Consider the following 15,606-nt stretch of genomic DNA (forward strand, 5'->3'; position numbering starts at 1 on the left):
TAAATACAAGGAATTTTCCCAATATTGGGGGTGCTCAAGCACCCACAGTGTCGGCTCCTATGATCATGACATCTAAGAAGTCGGTATTGAGAAAGGCTTCAGGTAATAAGAAAGGTAATTCAGCGGGTAAGAGTAAGACACCAGCTACTGTGAGCAGGAATGTGCAGTGTTTGGGTTCTGGAGTGAAAAAGGGTTGGGTATGTAAAAGAACTGGTGGGTTCTCAGCATAGGAGCCGATGCTGTGGGTGCTTGAGAAAATTCCTTGTATGTGTCCAGGGAAGGGTTATTTCCACTGGGATTAGTACCCTCAATAATTTGGAAAAGTTGCGCCTATGGTCCTCAGTGTCAGTGAGTCAGAAGGTCTGCAGACTCTCCTGGGTGTTCAGCAGGTTCTGACCTTCCTTGGGAGTTCAGCAATGGGTCTGGAAGGAGAGCAGGATGCTGTATCGTTCCAGAGGGATGTGATGCCTGCGGCCGAGACCTGTGTTAAGTCTACAGGACATGATGAGTTGGATGTAATTGAGGATAAGTACATAAGTGTTGCCATACTGGGAAAGATCAAAGGTCCATCAAGCCCAGCATCCTTTCCAACAGTGGTCAATCCAGGTCACAAATACCTGGCAAGATCCCAAAAAAGTACAAAACATTCTATACTGCTTATCCCAGAAATAGCGGATTTTCCACAAGTCCATTTAATAATGGTCTATGGACTTTTCATTTAGGAAGCCGTCCAAACCTTTTTAAAACTCCGCTAAGCTAACCGTCTTTACCACATTCTCTGGCAACGAATTCCAGAGTTTAATTACACGTTGAATGAAGAAACATTTTCTCTGATTCGTTTTAAATTTACTACATTATAGCTTAATCGCATACCCCCTAGTCCTAGTATTTTTGGAAAGAGTAAACAAACGATTCATGTCTACCTGTTTCACTCCACTCATTAATTTATAGACCTCTCTCATATCTCCCCTTTTTTCCAAGCTGAAGAGCCCTAGCCACTTTAGCCTTTCCTCATAGGGAAGTTGTCCCAACCCCTTTATCATTTTTGTTGCCCTTCTTTGCACTTTTTCTAATTCCACTATAACTTTTTTGAGATGCAGCGACCAGAATTGAACGCAATATTCGAGGTGCGGTCACACCATGGAGCGATACAAAGGCATTATAACATCCTCATTTTTGTTTTCCATACCTTTCCTTATAATACCCAACATTCTATTTGCTTTCTTAGCCGCAGCAGCACACTGAGCAGAAGATTTCAACGTATCATCAACGATGACACCTAGTTCCCTTTCTTGGTCTGTGACTCCTAATGTGGAACCTTGCATGACGTAGCTATAATTCAGGTTCCTCTTTCCCCTATGCATCACTTTGCACTTGCTCACATTAAATGTCATCTGCCATTTAAATGCCCAGTCTCGTAAGGTCCTCTTGTAATTTTTCACAATCCTCCTGCGATTTAATGACTGAATAACTTTGGGTCATCAGCAAATTTAATTACCTCACTAGTTACTCCCATCTCTAGCTCATTTATAAATATGTTAAAAAGCAGCAGTCCCAGCACAGACCCCTGGGGTACCTCACTAACTACCCTTCTCCATTGAGAATACTGACCATTTAACCCTACTCTCTGTTTTATATCTTTTAACTAGTTTTTAATACACAATAGAACACTACCTCCTATCCCATGACTCTCCAATTTCCTCTGGAGTCTTTTATGAGGTACTTTGTCAAACACCTTCTGAAAATCCAGATACACAATATCAAACGGCTCACCTTTATCCACATGTTTGTTCACCCGCCTTCAAAGAAATGTAGACTGGTGAGGCAAGATTTCCCTTCACCAAATGCACGTTGACTTTGTCTCATTAATCCATGCTTTTGAATATGCTCTGTAATATTGTTCTTAATAGGTCTCTACCATTTTGCCCGGCACAGACGTCAGACTCACCCGGTCTTTCCCGGATCTCCTCTGGAACCTTTTAAAAAAATCGGTGTTACATTGGCCACCCTCCAATCTTCCTGTACCATGCTCAATTTTAAGGATAAATTACATATTTCTAACAATAGCTCCGCAAGCTAATTTTCCAGTTCTATCAGTACTCTGGGATGAATACCATCCGGTCCCGGAGATTTGCTACTCTTCAGTTTGTAGAACTGCCCCATTACATCCTCCAGGTTTACAGAGAATGAATTTCTCTGACTCGTCAGGTCCGAATATCATTTCTGGCACCGGCATCCCACCCAAATCTTCCTCGGTGAAGACCGAAGCAAAGAATTCATTTAATCTCTCTGCTACGGCTTTGTCTTCCCTGATCGCCCCTTTTACTCCTTGGTCATCTAGCGATCCAACTGATTCTTTTGCTGGCTTCCTACTTTTAATATACCTTTAAAAAATTTTACTATGTGTTTTTGCCTCCATTGCAATCTTTTTTTTTGAAGTCCCTCTTAGCTGTGATTACAGCGCTGAATAATCAGGCTGCTCGTTGTCCATAAATGGTGGAACTGTTGCATTTGATTGTTTTGCACTGTTTAAAACTTAAAATCTGGTTGCGTGCGCAACATGTTCCTGGTATGTTTAATGAAATAGCCAATGCATTGTCTCACTTCCAGTGGGCCAGATTATGAGGGCTGGTGCCAGAGGCAAAGCGAATTCTGAAGATCATGCCACCAGTCATTGGAGCCGACTTTGTGGGTGCTGTGGGTGCTTGAGCACCCCCAATATTGAGAAAATTATTTGTATGTGTCCAGGGAGGGGTTATTTTCATTGGGCTTAGCACCCACAATAATTTTGAAAAGTTGGCTCCTATGCCTCCAGGTCCAGTTTTCTTCGTCCCTCAGAATGCTGATGATGAAGTAATTGGCTGCGAACACATGGAAGAATTTTAGTGGGGGTTGGCATCATTTCCGCTTATTCTTGAGGAATCAGGAGTATGAACTTTGCTTCCTTCTCTGATCTTTTAGATGGGCAGACCGGAGGGGCATAATCGAATGGCACCAGCCATCTCTATGGGCGGCCATCTCCGGGGCCGGCGCCGTAAGTGGGCGGAGCCAACCGTATTTTCGAAAAAGATGGCCGGCCATCTTTTTCTTTGCTAATACGGTTGGGCCTGGCCAAATGTCAGACTTCGCTGGGTTTGAGATGGCTGGCATCGGTTTTCCGCCATAATGGAAAATAATGCCGGCGATCTCAAACTTGGACAAATCCAAGGCATTTGGTCATGGGAGGAGCCAGCATTTGTAGTGCACTGGCCCCCCTCACATGCCAGGACACCAACCGGGCACCCTAGGGGGGCACTTCTAAAAATTAAAAAAAAATAGCTCCCAGGTGCATAGCTCCCTTCCTTTGGTTGTTTAGCTCCTCCCCAAATTCCCCCCAAAACCCACTCCCCACAACTCTACACCATTACCATAGCCCTAAGGGGTGAAGGGGGGGAACCTACATGTGGGTACAGTGGGTTTTGGAGAGCTCCCATTTACCACCACAAGTGTAACAGATAGGGGGGGGGGGAATGGGCCTGGGTCCACCTGCCTGAAGTGCACTGCACCCACTAAAAACTGCTCCAGGGACTTGCACACTGCTATCAGGGAGCTGGGTATGACATTTGAGGCTGGCAAAAAAGGGTTTTTTTTGGGTGGGAGGGGGTTGGTGACCTCTGGGGGAGTAAGGGGAGGTCATCCCCGATTCCCTCCGGTGGTCATTTGGTCAGTTGGGGCTCCTTTTTGAGCTTGATCGTGAAAAAAAGGGACCAAGTAAAACTGGCGAAATGCTCGTCAAGCCTGGCTTTTTTTTTCCCATTATCGGGCAAAGCCGGCCATCTCGTGAGCATGCCCCCGTCCCGCCTTCACTACCCTACCGACACGCCCCCTTGATGTTTCGCCGGCTCCGCGACGGAAAGCAGTTGGCGCCGGCCTAAATCGGCTTTCGATTAAACCGATTTGGCCGGGTTCAGGAGATCGCCGGCCATCTCCCGATTTGTGTCGGAAGACGGCCGGCGATCGCTTTCGAAAATGAGCTGGATGGTCTTTATCTGCCTACATTCTTCTATGTTTAATTAGAATTTATGCACCCTTCTTTGTAGTGAGGATTGTATAAAGACGTGCGAGTAAATTTTTATGTACGGATCCAAAAAGGGGGCATTCCTACAATTTGCATGCAGTGTTCTAGAATAAAACGGAGGCATGCCTAATTTAGACGCAAGGCTTTACACCAGGTTTTAGTTGGTGTAAACCCTTGCCTTGCCTATAACTGGGTGCGGATCCCGGCTCCAAGCACTGTTCTATAAATGGTGCCCAGATCTGAGTGCTCATTTGTTTATTTGGATTAAGCCTTATACCTAAGTATAGCAGAGTGATTTATTTTCAGACAACCTTTGTGCTGGCCTAAATTAAAACCTCTTAATGGTACAGGTAGTTCAGTGAAGAAAATGTCTGTATATTTCCACTGAGTGCAGTGTGGATTACTTGCAAACAGTAACAGTCTATTGCTCAGAAAGCACAACCCATGTGTGTACAGGCCCAGGAGCAGTGAGTTCAGGGCATTGAGTGCTGGGTCTGGCATTGTGTAAGCACTGAAGAAAGAGAAAAGCTTTCCCCTGCCCACCATCCACTCATGGCTCAAAGTATCTTCTTGGTTTTTCATCTGCCAAAAATATGAAGGACGTTGGACTCAGAAACAGAACGAAGGAAGAAGAGGACCTCGGCTGGCGGGGAGTTGGGGTCCCCCCCGCCAGCAAAGGTAGCAGACGGTGGGTTGGCGGCGGGAGGGGGGGGGGTCGAGAGGACAAGAATAGTTTATCGAGCTGCACAGGATAAGCGCAGGGAGCAAGGGAGGAGGAGCTTCTCCCCTTGACCTACACCATGGGTAGTGGCCAGAAATCGCATAGAGTCCAGTTGTGGGGACATAGTTATCAGAGCAGCAGCCTCCAACCAAGTTACAGCTAAACCCTGAATAACTACTTAAGGCTGTCAGTGCATGGGTTGCTTATCCTTTCAGGGATCTCAAACATCTACTTTGCTTAATGAAATGTTCAAAAATAGCCAAGACTCGGAAGTTTCTTACCATCTCCCACCCACCGTGAGGCACCAAGCTGCCAAGAAACTCCTGTTTTCCAACTCAGACTAATGCTTTTATAATGCGTGTGGGTTCCAATTCACACATGCATTTTCCTGCATGTGGGAATTGGAACCCACATGTAGTAAAATGCACATACAGAATCACCATGCCCCATGCACACCTCCACTATCCTCCGAGGGGAAGGGAGGTGTCCAGCAGCTTGCATAGTCCTTCTGGTTGCAGGTTAATGGACCTATTATTCATGTATTTATTAGTATATATTTACATAAGTATTTATTTATTGCATTTGTATCCCACATTATCCCACCTCTTTGCAGGTTCAATGTGGCTTACAATATATCAAGGATAGTGGAAATGAGAAGAGGGTAAACATTTAGTATTACAGAGAGATTTGGGGTTAAATGGTAAAGGAATAAATGATAATGCATTATTAACATTTCTAGATATATGTGGGAGATTCACATGTTTTGGTCTTTGTGGTATATCTTGTCGAAGAGATTGGTCTTTAGTAGTTTACGGAAGCTAGTCAGTTCATAGGTCGCTTTTAGGTTACGTGGCAGTGCGTTCCAAAATTGTGTGCTCATGTAGGAAAAAGTTGATGCGTGCATTAATTTGTATTTTAGACCTTTACAGTTGGGGAAATGAAGATTAAGGAATGTGCGAGAAGATTTTGTTAGCATTCCTGGATGGTAGGTCTATCAGGTCTGACATGTAGGTTGGGGCATCGCCATGTATGATTTTATGTACTAGGGTACATACTTTGAACGTGATGCGTTCTTTGAGTACATAAAGTACTTAGGTATTGCCATATTGGAACAGACCGAAGGTCCATCAAGCCCAGCATCCTGTTTCCAACAGTGGCCAATCCAGGTTCTAGCAAGATCTCAAAACAGTACAATACATTTTATGCTGCTTATCCTAGAAATAAGCAGTGGATTTTCCCCAAGTCCATTTTAATAATGGCTTATGGACTTTTCTTTTAGGAAGCCATCCAAACCTTTTCTACCCCCTACTAAGCTAACTGCTTTTACCAAATTCTCTGGCAATGAATTCCAGAGTTTAATTACATGTTGAGTGAAGAAATATTTTTCCTGATTGATTTAAATTTACTACTTTGTAGCTTCATCGCATGCCCCCTAGTCCTAGTATTTTTGGAAAGCGTAATCAAGCGATTCATGTCTACCCATTACACTCCGCTCATTATTTTATAGACCTCTATCATATCTACTACTACTACTTAGCATTTCTATAGCGCTACTAGGGTTACACAGTGCTGTACAAGTTTAACAAGGGGAAGGACAGTCCCTGCTCAAGAGAGCTTACAATCTAAAGGAAACAAACTATGTAAGTGTAGGTATCATGAATGGGGAAGGTGGTTAGGCGCCAAAAGCAAGGGAGAAGAGATGGGCTTTGAGTAAGGACTTGAAAATGGGCAGGGAGGGCGCATGGCGTATGGGCTCGGGAAGACTGTTCCAGGCATAAGATGATGCGAGGCAGAACGGGCGGAGTCTGGAGTTAGCGGTGGTGGAGAAGGGTACAGATAGGAGTGATTTGCCCTGAGAGCGGAGGTTACGGGTGGGAACATAGGGGGATAGGAGGGTAGAGAGGTAATGGGGGGCTGCAGATTGAGTGCACTTGAAGGTCAATAAGAGAAGCTTGAACTGTATACGGTAGTGGATCGGGAGCCAGTGAAGCAACTTGAGGAGAGGGGTGATATAAGAGTATCGGTTCACGCGGTAGATAAGATGTGCGGCGGAATTTTGGACAGATTGAAGGGGGGATAGGTGGCTAAGCGGGAGACCAGCGAGGAGAAGGTTGCAATAGTCAAGACGAGAGGTAACGAGTGAGTGGACGAGGGTTCGGGTGGTCTGTTCAGAGAGGAATGGGCGAATTTTGCTAATATTATAGAGGAAGAAGCGATAGGTCTTAGCTATCTGCTGGATATGGGCAGAGAAGGAGAGGGAGGAGTCGAAAATGACTCCGAGATTGCGGGCTGAAGAGACGGGGAGGATGAGGGCGTTGTCAACAGAGACGGAGAGCGGGGGAAGAAGAAAGGAGGGTTTGCGTGGAAAGAAAAGGAGCTCAGTCTTTGCCATGTTCAGTTTCAGATGCCGGTTGGACATCCAGGCGGCGATGTCAGAGAGGCAGGCCGAAACTTTCGCCTGGGTTTCAACTGTGATGTCGGGAGTGGAGAGGTAGAGCTGGGTGTCATCGGCATAGAGATGGTACTGGAAACCATGTGATGAGATCAGCGAGCCCTCAGTTGTCTTTTCTCCAAGCTGAAGAGCCCTAGCTGCTTTAGCCTTTCCTCATAGGGAAGTCGTCCCATCCCCTTTATCATTTTTGTCGCTCTTCTCTGTACCTTTTCTAATTCCACTATATCTTTCTTGAGATGCGGTGACCATAATTGCAGTTTCTGATATATGCATGCAGTGACAGAAACCCAGAGGTTAATCTTAGGGCTACATTTACATGATTAACTCCCTAGCAGATAGAGACCTCTCCTCTTCGTTCTCTGTACTTCTTCCCTTGGTGCTCTGATCTCCTTGCATGGTTTTCGGTATCATCTTTACGCTGGTGACTCCCATATCTACTTCTCTATACCAGAAATTTCAGCAGGAATCCAGGCCCAAGTCTCAGCCTGACTGTCTGACATTGCTGCCTGGATGTCTCACCGCCTTCTGAAACTGAACAAGACCAAAACCAAGCTTCTTATCTTTCCCCATTCTCTATTTCTGTGGTTGACATTCTCATCCTCCTTGTCTCGTCAGCTCATAACTTTGTTTTCATCTTTGATGCTTCTCTCTCTGCACATATCCAACAGACCGCTAAAACCTCTTCTTTCTATCTCACCACCAAAATTCATCCCTTCATCCAAATCCTTTTCATCACCTCACCCTTAGATTACTGCAACCTACTTCTCACAGGTCTCCCAATAAACCATCTCTTTCCCCTTCAATCTGTTCAAAATTCTGCTGCACGACTTACATTCTAACAGTGTCGCTATGCTCACATTAGCTGTCTCCTCAAGTTACTTCTTTGCCTCCCTATCCGTTTCCATTTCCAGTTCAAACTCTTCTTATTGACTTACAAGGGCATTCACTCTGCAGCTCCTCAAAATCTCTCCACTCTTATCTCTTCCTACACCCCTCCCCAGGAACTCCATTAATCGGGTAAATCTCTCTGTACCCTTGTTCTCCACTGCCAACTCCAGATTAATGATTTGGTAAGGAAATTCTTTTTCATCTATGGAAATTGAGATCTATTAGGGCATCCATAAGCCCTGGTGGATTTCAAACAATAATACAGGCAATTTTGCTGCCATTATTAGATATTGTAATTCTTTATATTGCGGCATAAACACACAACAAATGCAGCGGCTCCAACTTCTGCAGAATTCAGCTGCTAGATTAATCTTTGGATCGGGCAGATTTTGTAAAGTTAGACTCCTTTTGGATAACTTACATTGGCTAAGATTAGAACCTTGAATTCAACCTATCTGTTCTATAGATGTGTTTATGTGGAGCAGTGGCCTAGTGGTTAGGGTGGTGGACTTTGGTCCTGAGGAACTGAGTTCGATTCCCAGCACAGGCAGCTCCTTGTGACTCTGGGCAAGTCACTTAACCCTCCATTGCCCCATGTAAGCCGCATTGAGCCTGCCATGAGTGGGAAAGCGCGGTGTACAAATGTAACAAAAAAAAAATGTTGCTATTCCACCAGCAACATTCCATGTAGAATCTCAAATAGTAGCAACAGTGGAGGAGTGGCCTAGTGGTTAGGGTGGTGGACTTTGGTCCTGGGGAACTGAGGAACTGAGTTCGATTCCCACTTCAGGCACAGGCAGCTCCTTGTGACTCTGGGCAACTTAACCCTCCATTGCCCCATGTAAGCCGCATTGAGCCTGCCATGAGTGGGAAAGCGCAGGGTACAAATGTAACAAAAAATTCAGTTATGGTGGGAAACTTGTTTCTATTCTCAAGTCATAGAGGGCATCTAAGTTCTAAAAATCTGTCACTCGATGTCTCTTTGGTAAAAAAAAAACATGCAATTGAAGTCTGTTTGGGAAATTCTTTTGCCTTCCAAGGCACAAAAATATGGAATAGTCTACTAGTTCTTTTCCAAAGGTCTTATTTGTTTGTTTCTTGATGTTATGTTTTATAAAAATGATTTAGATGGATATTTTTTTTATTAAGATTAATTACTGACTTTAATTTAATTCTATCCAGTTGGGATATCTCTTTGCTCTGTGATCCGCTTTGAATCGCAAGTTAAAAGCAGAATATAATGGAAGAGACTCCATTCCTTTTATCTTGCTGTGCTGTGTGCCTGGAATGGACTTCCTGAGTTCGTACATCAAGCTTCAAATCTAGGTTAAAAGCTCACCTTTTTGAAGTTGCTTTTAACCCCTTATTCACTGTTCAGTACCCAAGTTTGTTTTAATCATTCCCACAGTAAATAACTCTCTGATCCCTTATTTGCCCCAAAAAGTAAATAAATTTGAATCACTTTGTAAAACTATTTATTTATTGGGATTTATTAACCGCCGTTGTGAAGAGATTCACTCAAGGCGGTGTACAGCAGGTACAGTCAGGGGCGTAGCTAGGGTAGTTGACACCCGGGGCTGGTCATTTTTTAACACCCCCCTCCACAATCCAGTACTAGGCATACCGAGAATACAAAACACTCAGGACCTATAGAGCAATTCTACCATACCATAAGCAGTCATTTCTACGAGTCACACAAGGAAAAGGAAAACATCTTAAACACTACAGTGAGCACTAGAACATTTATTAACACAGTTACAATACTACTTTATCCTAAAGCAAAAAAATAAAAATATATATTTTATTTACAGTTTGTTGTCTCTGGTTCCTGCTTTCCTCATCTTCTTTTCACTGTCTTCCTTCCATCCAGTATCCGTCTTTGTTCTTTCTCTGCCATCCAGTGTCTGCCCTCTCTCCTGTCCCCTCCATCCAATGTCTGCCCTCTCTCCCTTCCCCTTCCATCCACTGTCTGCCCTCTCTCTCTCCCTTCCATCCAGCATCCAGGGTCTGCCCTCCCCCCCTCTCTCTCCCCCCTCTTTTCAGCCCCCAGTTCCATCCCCATTATCCCACCTGCCCCCAGTTCCAGCCCACTTCTCCCACCTGCCCCCCTTTTTTGGTTACATTTGTACCCCGCACTTTCCCACTCATGGCAGGCTCAATACGGCTTACATGGGGCAATGGAGGATGAAGTGACTTGTCCAGAGTCACAAGGAGCTGCCTGTGCCTGAAGTGGGAATCCAACTCAGTTCCTCTGTTCCCCAGGACCAAAGTCCACCACCCTAACCACTAGGCCACTCCTCCACTCCCAGTTCCAGTACTAGCCCCCTTATCCCACCTACCCTCTTTTTCAGCCTCCAGTTTGTCCCCTTCATCCACCTGCCTGGCCCCATTCTCCCTCCTGCCCCCTTCTCTGACCCTAGTTCCAGCTCCAGCCCCTTTCTGAGCCCCCCCCAGTCCCCACCTGCCTACCGTAAGCTCCCTCCTCTCTGCCACCCAGTCCCCAGCATTGTAAAAACCTTGAAATCGGCAGTGCAGTGCGTGCCGCGCGTCTGCCTGCCTGTGATTGCGAAATAAGCAGAGAGATTGCCTCGTTGACGTCGTCAGGCCTTCCTTCACTGTGTCCCGCGCCCTCTGATGTAACTTCCTATTTCCGCGAGGGCGGGGCACAGTGAGGGAAGGCTCGACATCGACGAGGCACTCTCTCTGCTTCTTTCGCAATCACAGGCAGGCAGACGCGAGGCACGCACTGCCGATGTAGAGGTTTTTACAATGCTGGGGCAAGTGGCAGAGAGGAGGGAGCTTACTGTAGGCAGGACTGGTGGCAGCGGTCTTTGGGTAGGGAGCAGTGGGAGGGATGGAGCACCCCACCTCCTGCTGAACCCCGGGGCGAACCGCCCCCACCGCCCCGCCCTTGCTAGGCCACTGGGTACAGTTTAACATAAAACTTACAATTTTGTTAACAGCATAACTATAGTAAAATAACCAAGAATAAACTAATACAAGAAATGAAGTAAACTTGAAAACAGTAAATTGAAACTTAATAATAGAACTACCATGAAAAGGTATCGAAAATACACACATTTAACAGCACTGGAATTCAAATACCAGAGATATAATACAATCTAATATAATAAAACTCACCCTCAACGTTCTGAGGACAAGGACGTCACTTCCGTATATAAAACACAACCTCAACGTTCTGAGGACACTGACATCACTTCTGTAATGAAGGGCTCGTGGTGGTGAAGCCACCGAAAGCACCATATCGCTGGGCCCTGCCCTCGCGTCAAACGTGATGATGTTGAGGGCGGAGCAATGGCGTCATGCATCGAGGGCGGGGCAATGGCGTCAGTGGCTTCACAACCAAGAAGCTGATGAAGGTGCGTTCACGAGGTGCGGACCTATGGCATCAGTGGCTTCAGAACGACAAACCGGTGGGTAGGGAGGGAGGGGGTGCTGGGGAGGAAAACCTTGCTAGCACCCGTTTCATTTGATCCAGAAACGGGCCTTTTTTACTAGTGTTAGTATAATAAGCAAAGATACTTACCTGTAGCAGGTGTTCTCCGAGGACAGAAGGCCTTACATTCTTTTAGCAAATAAATGTAGATTTACAACCCTTCTTGTGTGTATGCATAATTTATTCCCTTTGAAGTATAATTGATGGGGGATCTCAAATATCAGTGTGGGAGGAGATGGTTTTGGGAACAGTTTGAGGAAAGAAAATCTGAAGAATATAGAGATCTGTGATATAGGATGGGAAAAGGAAGGGGAAGAGATGAAAGAGATGGAGGGTGGAGCAGTGGCGTTCCTAGGGGGGGGGGGGGGGGGGGTGCGGTCCGCCCCGGGTGCATGCCGTGCGCGCCTCTCCTCCGTTGTTCTTCTCTGCCCCGGAACAGGTTACTTCCTGTTCCGGGGCAGAGAAGAAGCATGGAACAATGGAGGACAGGCACGCGCAGGGGGGGGGCCCCCCCCCCCCAACGGCGTGCACCCGGTGGGGGGGTTCCTTCGCGGGGGTGTCCTTTCGCTGGGGGGGTCCGCACTGCATCGGGGGGGGGGCGCTGCACCCAGGGGGCGGGTCGCATCGGCGATCCGCCCCGGGTGCCAGCCCCCCTAGGAACGCCACTGGGGTGGAGTTATTGGGGATGGGGAGATGGGAGGCAGAGAAGTGGAACGGGTAGATGTGAATTACTTGTTTACTCTTTCCAAAAATACTAGGACTAGGGGACACACAATTAAACAACAAAGTAGTACATTTAAAACTACTCAGAGAAATATTTCTTCACTCACGTGTAATTAAGCTCTGGAATTTTTGCCAGAGAATGTAGTAAAAGCAGTTAGCAGGGTTTTAAAAAAGTCTGGACGGCTTCCTAAAAGAAAAGTCCATAAACCATTATTAAAATGGACTTGGGGAAAATCCACTGCTTATTTCTAGGATAAGCAGCATAACATGTATTGTACTGTTTGGGCCAGGTATTTGTAACCTGGATTGGCCACTGTGGAAACAGGATGCTGGGCTTGATGGACCTTTTGGTCTGTCCCAGTATGGCAATACTTATAAGGTTTGGGGATGGAATCAAAAGAAGGTGGATCTGGGTAGGAAGGAAAGAAGAGGGAGGTTCTGGGATCTGCATGGAAGACAGAGCTCTACTACTACTACTACTACTATTTAGCATTTCTATAGCATTACAAGGCGACGGCGTACACAGTGCTGCACAAACATAGAAGAAAGACAGTCCCTGCTCAAAGAGCTTACAATCTAATAGACAAAAAATAAAGTAAGCAAATCAAATCAATTAATGTGTACAGGAAGGAGGATAGAAGGGTAGGTGGAGGCGAGTGGTTACGAGTCAAAAGCAATGTTAAAGAGGTGGGCTTTCAGTCTAGATTTAAAGGTGGCCAAGGATGGGGCAAGACGTAGGGGCTCAGGAAGTTTATTCCAGGCGTAGGGTGCAGCAAGACAGAAGGCGCGAAGTCTGGAGTTGGCAGTAGTGGAGAAGGACTTACTTCTGTCTTTCCCCCTTCCCAGCCCTGATTCTCTTTTCCCTATCCCAGTTGCCCCCACCCCCACACTCTCTTTCTGACCTCCAGCCTCTTTCACATATGACCCACTAATGCCCCAACTGCTTAGACCCTTTCCCAGAATATAATACCCCACTGACCTCCCTCCCCATCCTTCCGGTGTTGGCAGGCAGATAAGATTGGGACACTGGCTGTCTTCCTCCTCTGCTGGTGGAGAGATGGGAGTAACTAGCAAGGTAATTAAATTTGCTGATGACACAAAGTTATTCAAAGTCATTAACTTGCAACAGGATTGTGAAAAATTACAAGAGGACCTTACGAGACTGGGAGACTGGGCGGCTAAATGGCAGATGACGTTTAATGTGAGCAAGTGCAAGGTGATGCATATGGGGAAAAAAGAACCCGAATTATAGCTACGTCATGCAAGGTTCCACATTAGGAGTTACGGACCATGAAAGGGATCCGGGTGTCGTCGTCGATAATACACTGAAACCTTCTGCTCAGTGTGCTGCTGCGGCTAGGAAAGCGAATAGAATGTTGGGTATTATTAGGAAAGGTATGGAAAACAGGTGTGAGGATGTTATAATGCCGTTGTATTGCTCCATGGTGCGACCGCACCTTGAGTATTGTGTTCAATTCTGGTCGCTGCATCTCAAGAAAGATATAGTAGAATTGGAAAAGGTGCAGAGAAGGGCGACTAAAATGATAGCGGGGATGGGATGACTTCCCTATGAAGAAAGATTAAGGAGGCTAGGGCTATTCAGCTTGGAGACGAGACGGCTGAGGGGAGACATGATAGAGGTATATAAAATAATGAGTGGAGTGGAACAGGTGGATGTGAAGCGTCTGTTCACGCTTTCCAAAAATACTAGGACTAGGGGGCATGCGATGAAACTACAATGTAGTAAATTTAAAACAAATCTGAGAAAATACTTCTTCACCCAACGCATAATTAAACTCTGGAATTCGTTGCCGGAGAACGTGGTGAAGGCGGTTAGCTTAGCAGAGTTTAAAACGGGGTTAGTTTCCTAAAGGACAAGTCCATAAACCGCTACTAAATGGACTTGGGAAAAATCCACAATTCCAGGAATAACATGTATAGAATGTTTGTACATTTGGGAAGCTTGCCAGGTGCCCTTGGCCTGGATTGGCCGCTGTCGTGGACAGGAAGCTGGGCTCGATGGACCCAGTGTGGCATTACTTATGTACTTATGAGCACGACTAGGAATTTCAATGACATGGGGCACTACTAACCCCCACAGTTCAAAGTGCCAGTTATGCCCCAGGTAGTAGAGGGACACAAGAGGAGCCTGGGGTACCACTGCTCTCCTTATCCTCTTGCTGACTCCCGAGGGTGGGGAGGGAGATGAGGGTGCACAAATGTGACCTGGCACTTGATGTCCCTCTTGCATGATTGAAAGGGTTAAATGAAGCTTGTGACAAGGTCTGGCCTTTGTGGCCTTTGCTGCACCATCACAGGACAGGTACCCTATATCTAATATGAAACTTGCTGGAAAATACACAAAAGAACATAGGACACCATCTGTTCTCTTTGGCTTCAAGTGACTCTTAAACTAGCAGCATGAGAATGATCATCATTTGATCAGCAGGCACAGAAAAGCCAGATACACAGACATAACCTTCATGAAGGGCAAAGATGAGCTGGACAGTTGTGGGGTGTTCCTTTTGTACCCACTCAGTCACTTCCATCCTAACAATCAGAGAGTGCTCCGCAGAGCAACACACAACACAACACAACATAAAGATCAGCTCCAAAGAGCACCCATGGCTTTCATTATACAGGACAATATTGACGTCCATGGGGATATGTAAAATGTTGATTAGCATTTAATCTTGCACCCAGCCCTTGTGTCAGTCTTTTGCTCACTACAGTTTATTATTCTTTCTTTCACACACTATTGTGCTTGCAAATTTGCTTTACAAAAGATCAACTCATTATTTAAACTGCAGACTATCTCCAGGCACACAACAGAGATTCTGCAAGACATGATTTATGCCCGAATTAGCAGCGAGAAATATCCTTGGTCCTGAAACACACAGCATCACCTGCAGTTCCTCTAGCAATGTAAGAAAAGGCAGCGCCAAGCCTCGACGCCTAAGTACAGACTGGAACAAGCCATCCCACATCTAGGCAACAGTTTGCCCCAGTTTATTATTTGATCCAAAGTATTAAGGCTGGAGCAATACAAAAAAAATTCTCTTCATAAGAAATCCTACAGAAATAAGCAATCCCCTTTTTCATTCTCCAGATGGTGAAAGGAGGGTGACATAAGAAGATACGAACAGCCACACTAGGTAAAACCAAAGGTCCATCAAACATTCTATTTCCAACAATGTGCAATCTAAGCCAGGAGCAGTGACGATCCTAGGTCGGCTGCCACTCGGGGTGGATTGCTGATGCGCACCCTGCCCCGGATGCAGCACGACCCCCCCCCGGGTGCATTCTTG

The sequence above is a fragment of the Microcaecilia unicolor genome, chromosome 6 (assembly GCF_901765095.1).
Source record: "Microcaecilia unicolor chromosome 6, aMicUni1.1, whole genome shotgun sequence".
NCBI classification, from domain to species: domain Eukaryota; kingdom Metazoa; phylum Chordata; class Amphibia; order Gymnophiona; family Siphonopidae; genus Microcaecilia; species Microcaecilia unicolor.